The sequence below is a fragment of the Sinohyriopsis cumingii genome, chromosome 7 (genome assembly GCF_028554795.1).
Source record: "Sinohyriopsis cumingii isolate HCF-2022 chromosome 7, ASM2855479v2, whole genome shotgun sequence".
NCBI lineage: Eukaryota > Metazoa > Mollusca > Bivalvia > Unionida > Unionidae > Sinohyriopsis > Sinohyriopsis cumingii.
In genome coordinates this window covers 35,132,975-35,146,767 of record NC_142967.1, presented here as the reverse complement: position 1 = coordinate 35,146,767, position 13,793 = coordinate 35,132,975, and the positions used below count along the sequence as shown (strand labels likewise).

At 33.2% G+C, this 13,793-nt stretch overlaps 1 protein-coding gene across 4 annotated transcripts in view; it reads right to left on the bottom strand.

The window, feature by feature from the left end:
- Positions 1-13,793, bottom strand: part of LOC149795010 (octopamine receptor 2-like) — a 96,336-nt gene that overhangs the window by 28,444 nt on the left and 54,099 nt on the right. The window contains exon 1 of one of the 4 annotated variants that reach the window (XM_089964671.1): positions 3,516-3,731. The exons of 1 other annotated variant lie outside the window; for it this stretch is intronic. The gene's annotated coding sequence lies outside the window, so the exon portion shown is untranslated. Of the gene's footprint in view, positions 1-29; positions 161-3,515; positions 3,732-13,793 lie in introns of those variants that run through there. 2 more of the 4 variants (XM_089964673.1, XM_089964672.1) reach the window with 2 other exon arrangements.

The window sequence follows — 13,793 nt, the reverse complement described above, 5'->3', positions numbered from 1 at the left end:
ATGAAAGAAACTTTATATATCTTACAAACCATGTGATCAGCCAGTAGTGTGTAGATGTTGTCAGCCTGTAGTGTGTAGATTTGGTCAGCCTGTAGTGTGTAGATGTGGTCAGCCTGTAGTGTGTAGATGTGGTCAGCCTGTAGTGTGTAGATGTGGTCAGCCTGTAGTGTGTAGATGTGGTCAACCTGTTTTGTGTAGATGTGGTAAGTCTGCAGTATCTAACCTTGCTTATAAGATGAGCCCAACTGCAAACTGCACAGACCCAGATCTGCCAGTGCATAATGCACCAGCAGATCTGGGTCTGTGCAATTTGTTCAGATTAATCAGTAGACTAAACAACAAAGACACTAATCTGCAGGCACGGTATGCTATGGCAGATCATGATCTTTGTTTTTTGCAGTTTGACTTGACTTATAATCTAGTACATATGGTACATGTGTTGGGCATGAGGTGTATATATATGGTCAGCCAGTGCTAGACATCACTATAAACTGCCACACTGAAGACATTGTAGCGATATGACTAAAAAATTGTTAAAGCTATGTTAAAATTCCAAATCACACATGCAGACACTTGATATAGAAGGTCTGATGTAACAGAGTAAAATGAAGAAGAAGAAAAGTAAGAATTGTGGCTAAAAAAATTAAAATGTCATCAAGTATTTGACATTATGTAACTGATTTTGAAATTCTCTGCATTTCTAGACATACATCAGAATCCATGTTGTCCAAGTAATGCAATATATGAAAAATCTGATTTTTCTCATTCAAATTTCAGTATACAGTAAAGTTTTCAAGACCAAATACCATATAGACCAAAAATTAACATTTTGATTTTGATGTGGCTTTTATTTGCAAAGTTAATTTTATTGAGAGATGAGAAATTCAGGATAAAAAAAGAATCATTTTGCATCCAAGTGGACTTCATGTTTCTGAAATAAGTGCCTTATATTCCTATAAACAACCTTGAATCTTAGTACTCAACATTCCCATAAACAACATGAATGTGTGTGTCAGATTTAGATTTTTAATGTAGCTTTAACAATTTTTCAGTCATATCCCTATGATGTCTGCATTGTGGCAGTTTATAGTGATACCTAGCACTGATGAGAAATAAAGATGTATTGAATAAAATTCAAAATATTTTATAAGTTGACATTTTTTATTCAGCTTTGAAAAGTAGAAAGTTGGAATGCAGATTTTTTTAAATGGACAATTGAATATATACTTCTTAATCAACAAGAAAGTTAAATCTGCCACATCATATTCTGTAGGCTTTCTTAATAGCAAATACTGTAGTATAATATGAGTACATAAAACCGAATACCATATTATATTATTAGTACATAAAACCAAATACCATAGTATATTATTGGTACATAAAACCAAATACCATTGTATATTATTAGTACATAAAACCAAATAACATTGTATATTATGACTACATAGAACTAAATACCATAGTATATTATGACCACATAAAACTAAATACCATAGTGTATTATGAGTACATAAAACCAAATACTAAAGTATATTATTAATACATAAAAGCAAATACCATAGTATATTATTAGTACATAAAACCAATGTCATAATATGTATCAATAATAATAAGTTTCCAGGAAGCATAATGTATGAATAAAGAAATGTGTCCAGGAAGCATAATGTATTAGCAATGAAATGTGTCCAGGAAGCATAATGTATCAATAATGAAATGTGGCCAGGAAGCATGATGTAAAAATAATGAAATATGTCCAAGAAGCATAATGTATCAATAATGAAATGTGGCCAGGAAGCATGATGTAAAAATAATGAAGTATGTCCAAGAAGCATAATGTATCAATAATGAAATGTGTCCAGGAAGCATGATGTATCAATAATGAAATGTGTCCAGTAGCATGATGTATCAATAATGAAATGTATCCAGGAAGCATGATGTATCAATAATAAAATGTGTCCAGGAAGCATAATGTGTTAACCATGAAATGTGTCCAAGAAGCATAATGTATCAATAATGAGATGTGTCCAGGAAGCATGATGTATCAATAATGAAATATGGCCAGGAAGCATAATGTATCAATAATTAAATGTGTCCAGGAAGCATGATGTATCAATAATGAAATGTATCCAGGAAGCATGATGTATCAATAATGAAATGTGTCCAGGAAGCATGATGTATCAATACTGAAAGGTGTCCAGGAAGCATGATGTATCAATGCTGAAAGGTGTCCAGGAAACATGGCATATCAATAATGAAATGTGTCCAGAAAGCATGATGTATCGGTAATGAAAGGTGTCCAGGAGGATTGATGTATCAATAATGAAATGTATCCAGGAAGCATGATGCATCAATAATGAAATGTGTCAATGAAGCATGATGTATCAGTAATGAAATGTATCCAGGAAGCATGTCCAGGAAGCATGGCATATCAATAATGAAATGTGTCCAGAAAGCATGATGTATCGGTAATGAAAGGTGTCCAGGAACCATACTGTATCAGTAATAAGAGTTTTTCATAAATCATAAACCATAATATAGCAGTGAGTCATTTCTTTTATCTATTATAGTTTGAGTGCTGCACTGAAAGATTGAATATAATGCATTTGTAATCCACCATCCCAGTAGTAATTACTCTACATAATTAGACAGCCAGATCCACTTTTCAATGTTAAGATGCAACATACAGTAATGATAAATAACATTATGTATTAAATTTTAGAAGAAAAAGAAAACACTTGCATATTCATGTATCTAATAATACTGGGCATTATGTAACAACTGACTTAAGTGCTATTGATTCCTAGATAGATGGAATCCCAACATATTTATTGAAAATAATGTAGCACATTAAATTAAATGTTAAATTACATAAACTATATACCAATGCTTGTATAGAAATATTTTATATGATATATGTTGAAGCTAAGGGTACCATATGCTACCAGAATGTAAGAAGTAAATGAGTGAAGGTTTTTATGTATTAATATTAAAAAGTAAATTTCATAACAATACGAATCCAGGTCATAAAATATTGCACAAAATATTGCTGATGCTGAAATAATTCAATATAAATATTAACTTTGTTTTTAACATTTCAGAAAATGTATACTATTGCATATCTGCATAATGTTTGACATTATGTCAGAAGATTTTGTCAAAGTATTTAAACCATTTTGAATGTTGGACATTATGTCAGAAGATTTTGTCAAAGTATTTAAACCATTTTGAATGTTGGACATTATGTCAGAAGATTTTGTCAAAGTATTTAAACCATTTTAAATGTTGGACATTATGTCAGAAGATTTTATCAAAGTATTTAAACCATTTTGAATGTTGGACATTTTGTCAGAAGATTTTGTCGGAGTATTTAAGCCATTTTGAATGTGTCAGCTGTGATTGATTTTTCAAATTTTTAAATCTGGTGTAAAGCCATTCTGCTAATAAAATCTAAATATAATCATAGCTAATATTGCTTTTAGTTTTAACTGAAGGTCAAAACTGTCAGTCAAACTTACCTTTGAGGTAGCTACATAAAATTTCCAATGTTGTGCATGGTTTTCCTTTTTATATAATAACTCTCTGAAGGAAATGTTCCATGGTTTAACTATGTGTTATGAGAGAGGCAGATTAGATCTGCTAGAATGAACCATCCTTACATATGATCAGCGGTATTACTTGTCAAGCTCAGTGAATTGATTCTCACATGAGATTCCCTGCGATCTGTCTGCAATTCACACAACACGTTACACTGACTCTTACTACAGTGTAGTTGATGGTTATAATTCAAATGTCATTGATTTTTTTCAGAAGTTACCCAATTACTGATGGGTTGGTCTGTAGCTCCACCACTTTCTAACCGCTTTTCGTCTCTGATTGAAAGAAAATTAACATGCTGAATTATGTCATTTAGTTTGTACAAGAAAAACGATAGGCAGAGGACTTGGTTTATATTGAACATGTTTTAGATTGATGTACAGATGGACACCTTTTTAAAGGAAAACAAAGACAGACAGAGGTCTTAGTGTATGCTGAACTCGACTTAGACTGGCATGCACTTAGATAATTCAGGAATTATTTTCTTTTCTTTATTGTAAATTGAATTTATTTGACAGGTAGTAGCTCAGGATCTTAACATTGTGTTTGATTATACTATATAAAAAAGGGACAATAATAAATGTAAATTTTTGTTGTAATTGTTGATTGTATTAGTAGTGGCAGTGGTGATAATAGTACTGGTAGTGGCAGGAGGGGCTAAAGGTTGTAATCAGGAAAACAATTAAAACAGACAAATGTTGTGGTACTAAAGATTGTTAGCTGATTATAATAGCATTGTAGAAATGAGTTTGTCTTGAAATGTCTAATGGTGTGTTTAGCATTCTGAAGCACTGATGCTTCTAGTGAGGGGGGATTCACATGTCTATTGAATGTTCAGATTATTTCAGTTGTTTTATTATCTTCCTAAAAGTGGTGATTCTCTTTAAATGGTTCATTATTATGATAATATGTATTTTGAACAGGACAGTGTATTTTGGACAGGACAGACTATGCATTGAACATTGTCAGCAAAATGACAGGATGCTGTGTATTTTGGACAGGAGAGACTTGCATTGAACATTGTCAGCAAAATGACAAGACGTTGTGTATTTTGGACAGGGCAGACTTGCATTAAACATTGTCAGCAAAATGACAGGACAATGTGTATTTTGGACAGGACAGACTTAGTATTTAATATTGTCAGCAAAATGACTGGGAAGTGTGTAATTTGAACAGGACATGCTTAACATTGAACATTGTTAGAAAAAAAAATAATTTCACATAGTATTTACAAGAATATTATTTTCTACCTATAGATAAAAGTAAACAAGGTATTACATGAATATTATTTTCTGCCTATGGAAATAATTACACCAATTATCTTAAGAATACTATTTTTCTACCTAGAGAAATAATTACACAAGCTGTCTCAAGAATACTATTTTTTAGCTACAGAAATGCTTCCAACAATTATTGACTATTCCAGTGGCCCAGTGGTTAGAGCATCCGCCTCGGATGCGGGAGGTCATGGGTTTGATCTCCGGCCAAGTCATTCCAAAGACTTACAAAAATGGTATAACAGCTGCCTTGCTTGGCACTCAGCATTAAGAGATTAGTGTTATGACTGGTCGGCCTTGTGTCAGGATAATGTGACTGGGTGGGGCATCATGCTACATATCTGCAGCATGATACCCCAGTGCTAGACATCACTATAAACTGCGACACTGCAGACATCATAGCTATATGACTGAAAAATTGTTAAAGCTACATTAAAAATCCATATCACACACACACCACCAATTATCACAGGATTAATATTTTCTACCTTTAGAAATAATTACATGAACTAGCACAAGAATAGTATTTTCTACCTATATAAATATGAATTATCACAAGAAAACTATTTTCTACCTATAGAAATATGAATTATCAACAAAAAAATATTTTCTACCTATATAAATAATTAATGAATTATTACCAGAATAATACTCTCTTCTGCCTATAGAAATAATTACATAAATTATCACAGGAATGCTATTTCCTACCTATGGAAATAATGATATGAATTATCACAGGAATACTTTTTCCTTCCTATAGAAATAATTACATAAATTATCACAGGAATACTATTTCCTGCCTAAAGAAATAATTACATAAATTATCACACAAATAATATTATCTACCTATAGAAATAATTACGTGAATTATCACAGGATTAACTTTTTTCTTCCTATAGAAATAATTACATAAATTATCACAGGAATACTATTTCCTACCTATAGAAATAACTACATGAATTATCACAGGATACTTTTTCCTTCCTGTAGAAATAATTACATGAATTATCACAGGAATACTTTTTCCTTCCTGTAGAAATAATTACATGAATTATCACAGGAATTCTTTTTCCTTCCTATAGAAATAATTACATAAATTATCACAGGATACTTTTTCCTACCTATAGACATAATTACATAAATTATCACAGGAATACTATTTCCTAGCTATATAAATAATTACATGAATTATCACAGGAATACTTTTTCCTTCCTATAGAAATAATTACATAAATTATCACAGGAATACTATTTCCTGCCTAAAGAAATAATTACATAAATTATCACAGGAATACTATTTCCTACCTATAGAAATAATTACATGAATTATCACATAAATACTATTTCCTACCTATAGAAATAACTACAAAAAGTAAGATAAGAATTCTATTCATAACTGTTTTATGCAGCCTACAAAATTTGGACTTTTTATCAAAATTTCCCACAATTACACCAGTACAATAATGAAATATTTTCAAATACTGAACCAGACAAGGACCGCAAAAGTGAAAATGCATGTTTAGGCTAGATGGTCAAGCAATTCCATGATATGAAATGCTGTCTGTCCACCCATTAGTCTCACTGGCATTATATAGTCAATACATGTACATGAACTTATGATCCATTTTTTTTATAATATTGTCTGCGACATCATTTAACATGATGGATAAATGGTTCAAGAGAAGTAATGCAAACTTTAATAAAAGCTAGGTTGCTGTAACCTGCATTTTGCACTCCAATAGCCAGCATCAATTTTGCATTGAGTTCAGTTTCTCAGAAACTATTGCCTGCAGTCAATTATCATGGTATATAGATGCATTATGAGGAGTATAAAAGATCTTTCAAAACTTTGTCACTGTGACCTATATTTTGTCTCTCTGACCTGTGTTGACCTTTACATTTATCTTTGTTTCTTGGACACTATCATTATCTGCAGATATACGTCACACAATAAAAGCATGATATTCAATTAGTGTGAAATTGACTTCAACTGTTTATCTCTTAGAAACTTAGGGAGGCCTGTTGGGGTGGGTTTTTGCTTTAAACAGCTTGCTTTGAGTTAAATTTTGATTTTGGGCAGCAAGGGACGGGGTTATCCTTAAGTATGGTTTATCTTGGGAATAAAAACAATGTAATCATTCATTTCAAAATTGCTTTTTGAGCAAAATCTTTCAATTAGAATTTAATTTATGGTCTGGATCAGTATTGAAGGAGATTTAATTAAGGCCTGAAAGAAATTTCATTAAAATGAATTCAGATACCAGATTTGTTTTAATGGCATCAATTTATTATTATTTATTAAATCAAATGTAAAATTACAGATTATGAAGATTTATGTGCTGAAAAACATTAAATCATTGTGCTTGATTGGTGATTTTTAACTTGGTCTACTGACAACCATGTCAATAACTACCTTCCATATTCAATCAGTTCATTGTGCTGTTGTCTCTTCTATTCAGTAAATCAGTACTTTCAAGACCACTGTTTGGTGATATCACCTATAATTCATGACCCTGTGCTTTATGCACATATACATTTTATCATGTACTATTTAAGTGGTTGGGGATGGAGAGAAAGGGTTGTTTCTTGACCAATTGTACTGTAGAATCTTTCCTCCCTTTACAATAAACACCCTTACCCTGAAATAACCAAATTGCTGTAAATTCATGTCTTTACATGGGTATTCTGGTTTTATAAAGAATTACATTTTTGATTGGACTCATTTCTTGGATTGGAGAAGTCCTATAATGTTTTGACAAAAGAATGATAATTCTTTAGCTCTTTAATTTTTATTGTTTGCAGCATCCACTAAAATTCCATGAAATTATCTTCCCATGAAAAATACAGAACTGACATTACCCATAATGATGGTCTAGTAATTAGTGCATTACCTTGCATAAATGACTATAAATGAATAAAGACTTATGCATTTAGTAATGACTAGTAAATATGTACATATTTCCTTTGTCAAAATATGTGACCATTGGTCTTTAGAAAGATATTTGTCCTTCCAGAAGTATTTGTGACTGATCAGGTGGCATAGCGGTTAGAGTGTTCATCTTTGATGCTGGAGATTGCAGACTCGAATCTTGGCTGAGTCATACCAAAGACTTATAAAAATGGTACGAACAGCTGCCTCGCTAGGTACTCAGCATTAGAGGTTAGTGTTATGACTGGTCAGCCTGTTGTCAGGATAATGCGTCTGAGTGGGGCATGATGCTACATGTCTGCATCATGACGCCCCAGTCCTAAACATCACTAGAAACTTCCACACTATAGACACTGTAGCGATATGACAAAAAAACTGATAAAGCTACATAAAAAATCCAGATCACTCGCACATATGGAAGTGTAAATTGAAGTATATTTTTCCAAGGTTTGATTTTGATAAATTATACATTTAAAATTTAAGTATTGATTGATAAAATTATTAGGAATAATTGAAATCATGAATCTGATAACCACATTTCTGAGAAAAATAATGATTATTTTATCTCACCTGTATAAGCATGATGAGATATATTTTTATCTCACCTGTATAAGTATGATGAGAGATATACTTTTTATCTTGGTCCTGTTGGAAAGATATAGGTCAGTTCTATGATGATAACTATGGTGTTGCCATCAACAATATTATAATTCTTGTGTAGAACATTTGAGGTTAAGTGACTTAAAAATCAGAGTGGAGGTACATCTTATGATGGGCACAGATGAGATGCTGTGTTTTGTGAAACATTTGTATCAAGTCAGTCAGATACAACAAAGGTACATTCTAGCATGGGGCATATGTGAAATGCAATGTTCCATGGAACCTTTGTGTCAAGTCTGTCAGATTCAACAGAGGTACATCATAGTATGGGCAGATATAAAATGTTGTGCATTTTATATGGAATTTTTGTATCAAGTAAGTCAGGTATAACAGATGTACATCCTAACAAGGGGCACATATGAAATGCTGTGTTACATGGAACCTTTGTATCAAGTTAGATACAATGAAGGTACATCCTAGGATGGGGTACATATGAAATGCCACGTTCCATGGAACTTTTGTATCAAGTATTGAGTCAGGTACAACAGAGGTACATCCTAGCATGGGGCACATGTGAAACACCATGTTCCATGGAAGCTTTGTATCAAGTCAGTCACGTACAACTGAGGTACATCCTTAGCATGGGGCATATGTGAAACACCATGTTCCATGGAAGCTTTGTATCAAGTCAGGTACAACAGAGGTGCATCCTGGCATGGGGCATATGTGAAACTCCATGTTCCATGGAAGCTTTGTATCAAGTCAGTCAGGTACAACAAAGATACATCCTGGCATGGGGCACATGTGAAACACCATGTTCCATGGAAGCTTTGTATTAAGTCAGGTACAACAGAGGTGCATCCTGGCATGGGACATATGTGAAACACCCTGTTCCATGGAAGCTTTGTATCAAGTAAGTCAGGTACAACAGAGGTGCATCCTGGCATGGGGCATATGTGAAACACCATGTTCCATGGAAGCTTTGTATCAAGTAAGTCAGGTACAACAGAGGTACATCCTTGCATGGGGCACATATAAAATCCTGTGTTACAGGGAACCTTTGTATCAAGTTAGATACAATGAAGGTACATGCTAAGATGGGGTACATATGAAATACCCTGTTCCATGGAACTTTTGTATCAAGTCTGTCAGATACACCATACATTCTCATGTGGCTTTGTCCCAAATACATGATGGAGAAATTATTAAAGGTATACTGTCAACCTGTTGCAAATATGCACACATGCTCTTCACAAAAATGGAAGTAATACAAATAAAATCAAAGCATATAAAATCATTCCCTGACATTACTGATTGCTGTAACTTAGAAATTTCTGTGGTGTTATAAAGACTTTCTGCTCAAATCAAACTATGATTTACCTGAAAATATACACTGCAGTGATCCACTGGAAATGGATTCCAATTACCTCCCCATTTCCACACTAGTATTGTCATGGACACTGCAGTAGTCCACTGGAAATACAATCTTATCACATATCCAAATCTACACTAGTTTTGTCAGGGACACTGCAGTAGTCCACTGGAAATACACTCTTATTACATCTCCATTTCCACACTAGCATTGTCAGGGACACTGCAGTAGTCCACTGGAAATACATTCTTATTACATCTCCATTTCCACACTGGTATTTTCAGGGACAATGCAGTAGTCTACTGGAAATACACTGTTATTACATCTCCTTTTCCACACTAGTATTGTCAGGGACACTGCAGTAGTCCACTGGAAATACACTCTTATTACATCTCCATTTCCACACTAGTATTTTCAGGGACACTGCAGTAGTCCACTGGAAATACACTCTTATTACATCTCCATTTCCACACTAGTATTGTCAGGGATACTGCAGTAGTCCACTGGAAATACACTCTTATTACATCTCCATTTCCACACTAGTATTGTCAGGGACACTGCAGTAGTCCACTGGAAATACACTCTTATTACATCTCCATTTCCACACTAGTATTGTCAGGGACACTGCAGTAGTCCACTGGAAATACACTCTTATTACATCTCCATACCCACACTAGTTCTGGCAGGGACACCTGTCACTGTTTTCATTATGTGACTACATTAATGTTACATAAATTGGTTGGCCCATGTCCTTAATAATATTTGTATTAACATCACTTCTGTAGGCAGATTATAGGGTCAAAGATTTTGCATCTGATGAATTAATCAATTATTGAATGATTGACTATCAGATAAAATCACCATTAAAGACCAGCCATTAATTCCAGCAATACTGGTTTTTAATGAGCACACAATTATTTGCTCTTTTTAGGTGTTTATCCCACTATAAAAAAATGACTCACACTGCAGACAATCTTAATCAGGTATCTAAAAAATGTTGTACTTTCAATTATCTCATCAACCGACTTTTTTATTTTTGATAAATCCAATAATCATTTTAGATACTGACTCATTTATTTTATATTTACGTTTTGATACCAGGTAATAGAACCAGTCTGAAGGGTTAAAACATTAATTTTCCCAGGGGTCAGACAAAAGTTTTCCTTAGGTCATGTGGGAATTTACATGCATATTGGTTTGGAAATAGAAGGACTCGGTATTTCATATAGAAATGAAAATTGTAGTGATGAAGGTTGGCTTCTTATTACAATTGTCTGTTTAGATTTATGTGTAGCTTGTCTGACTGTTTCATTAACATTAAGCTGTGGCTTAATGGTTCATGAGCCATACTCACAATCAGTAGGTTGCTGGTTCAAATCCTTTCCAGCTTTCATAGGTTGGATCCTTGGGCAATACACTTTACTCTGATCACACCCTCACTAAATAGCCTTTCATGTCCTCATGTGCCAATAAATATCAATCAGTTAGTTGGTCAGTTTAAATAACTAGTCTGGAAACTATATTAAGGGACTTTTGTTTTGCATATTTTAGTAGAGGGAGGTATAAAAAGTCATAATTTTGTGTCTTCATTTGTACAAGTATGTCACAACATGTGTAAGTTCAGTCATGGCTTTTGTCTTCATTCGTACTAGTGTATCACAACATGTTTAAGTACAGTCACAGTTTTGTATCTTCATTTGTACTAGTATATCACAACATGTTTAAGTACAGTCATTATTTTGTGTCTTCATTTGTACAAGTATATTACATGTGTAAGAACAGTCATGACTTGTGACTGCATTTGTACAAGTAGTCAATGTGTAAATATGGTCATGATTTTGTGTCATTTGTACAAGTATGTCACAACATGTTTAAGTACAGTCATTATTTTGTGTCTTCGTTTGTACAAGTATATTACATGTGTAAGTACAGTCATGACTTGTGACTGCATTTGTACAAGTAGTCAATGTGTAAATATGGTCATGATTTTGTGTCATTTGTACAAGTATGTCACAACATGTTTAAGTACAGTTATAATTTGATGTCTTCGTTTGTACAAGTATATCACATGTGTAAGTACTGTCATGACTTGTGTCTTAATTTCTACAAGTAGATCACAGCATGTGCAAGTGAAGTCATGAGTTGTGTCTTCGTTTGTACAAGTAGTGACAACATGTGTAAATAGAGTCATGATTTTGTTTCTTCACTTTGTACAAGTATTGTATATCACCACAATTCTGTATTCAAAAGCTCTCTAAACCATGAATGACATTACATCTAAGACAATTTATGTCTTTAGTTACCTAACCTAACCTTTTTGGGCGTCAGGATAATGTGACTGGTTGGGACATAATGCTACATGTCTGCAGCCTGATGCCCCAGTGCTAGACAGCACTATAAACTGTCACAGTCTGTGGACATCATAGTGATATGACTGATTTTTTTTTAAAGCTACATTAAAAATCCAAATCACACGCACACACACACACACACACACAGAGTTCAGCACCCTATAAGTGCTTATTTTAGATTCCTAAACACCACATAGACCACAGGCCACGTGTTTGAGACCCCTGACATAGACATATTAATTGCATTTCGTACACCTTTCCAGACTTTGGTATATTGTTTAGGTGTAATTTATTACTAATATTAGTGGTTGAAAAGTGTAATCTGAGCATAAAAAGAGCAAACTATATATTACATGCCATAATTACATAAAACTTTAAGAAAAAATACATATGTTCCTAATTTGAAAAAAATACATATATATTTTTTTTTAATGTACATTTATTTTTGCTACTTAGCTGGATCTGCAGTTAAAATTTTTGTCACAAATTGGCGAAATCCGTGTGGATTAGTAGTTCATGCAAGACAATAGATACAAAAGAAACTATAAAAATAAATTATTGATGAATAACACTCACTTTAACTCTACAGGTCAACAGTAACTTTCACGAACAGTTGTAAATTCCACAAATGATGACTGTTGTAATATCTCAACCTGCCATAATTTGTCCCTTAACAATGGTGCAGTGCAGCATGAGTTTAAATTTAACAAAACCCCTCTCCTCTAACATTTTTCTGTCATATAACATCCCTCAGTCACATCGATACAGCCCATTTTTTATAAATATCTGGCGCCATTTATTTTCAATTTAGACAGGTCCACTATGTATTTAGTATCAAAATATGAATCAGTGACAAGTGATTTTACATTGAAGAATCTCATGTTTTTTAAAAAACTGTTTCAAGTAAAATTAATGGAAAAATTACCATATTTATCAGATTTTTCATTGTTATTAAATAACAAAGATTTCCCTTATATTTAAATATTTAAGTGAAAAAATTAATTCTATATAGTTGTTGATTTAGTTCATTTTTCCATAACATGGTATAAGAAGTGCATGTTAGAGTAATCAAGCTTTTCATATGTCATGACAAAAATATGTCTTGGCTTTCTTGCTAATATAAAAGAGTAAACAATCGTGTGAACAGTGATCCTGACTTTGAACAGCTAATGCTTGCTTCAGGGCCACAAACTTGAGACAAAATGGCAGTAGTTAAACCAGACATTTTGATTGTGCTTTCTTTAAATTTGAATTGTAATACACATTGAAATTTTATTTTGTCAAATATTTTCTTAATCAGTACTTAGTGTTGCTGTCGGCGAAAGGTATTGACCAAGTTAATGTCATCAGGATATCAAAGCAAGTACATTTAAGTCACGAGAAAAATGACGCATGAACTGTGGATGGGCACGAAATATGGACAGTCTAGCTTGAAACATTAGTATTGATTCTTAAGTAGGTTGCATGAGAAAGGAGAAATGTCCTCCCTTGTATTATTTTATATTACATGTATGACAAGTAAATTGTAAGCATCCATTCAGGGCTCTGTGATGCTAATAAATGTCCACACGATATGAGCCTCAAACTGTAATCTTTATTCTGTCTCAATGTAAACTTGGCCTGGTTAATAGAGCATCTGCTTTGGATGCTGGAGGTCATGGGTTCAAACC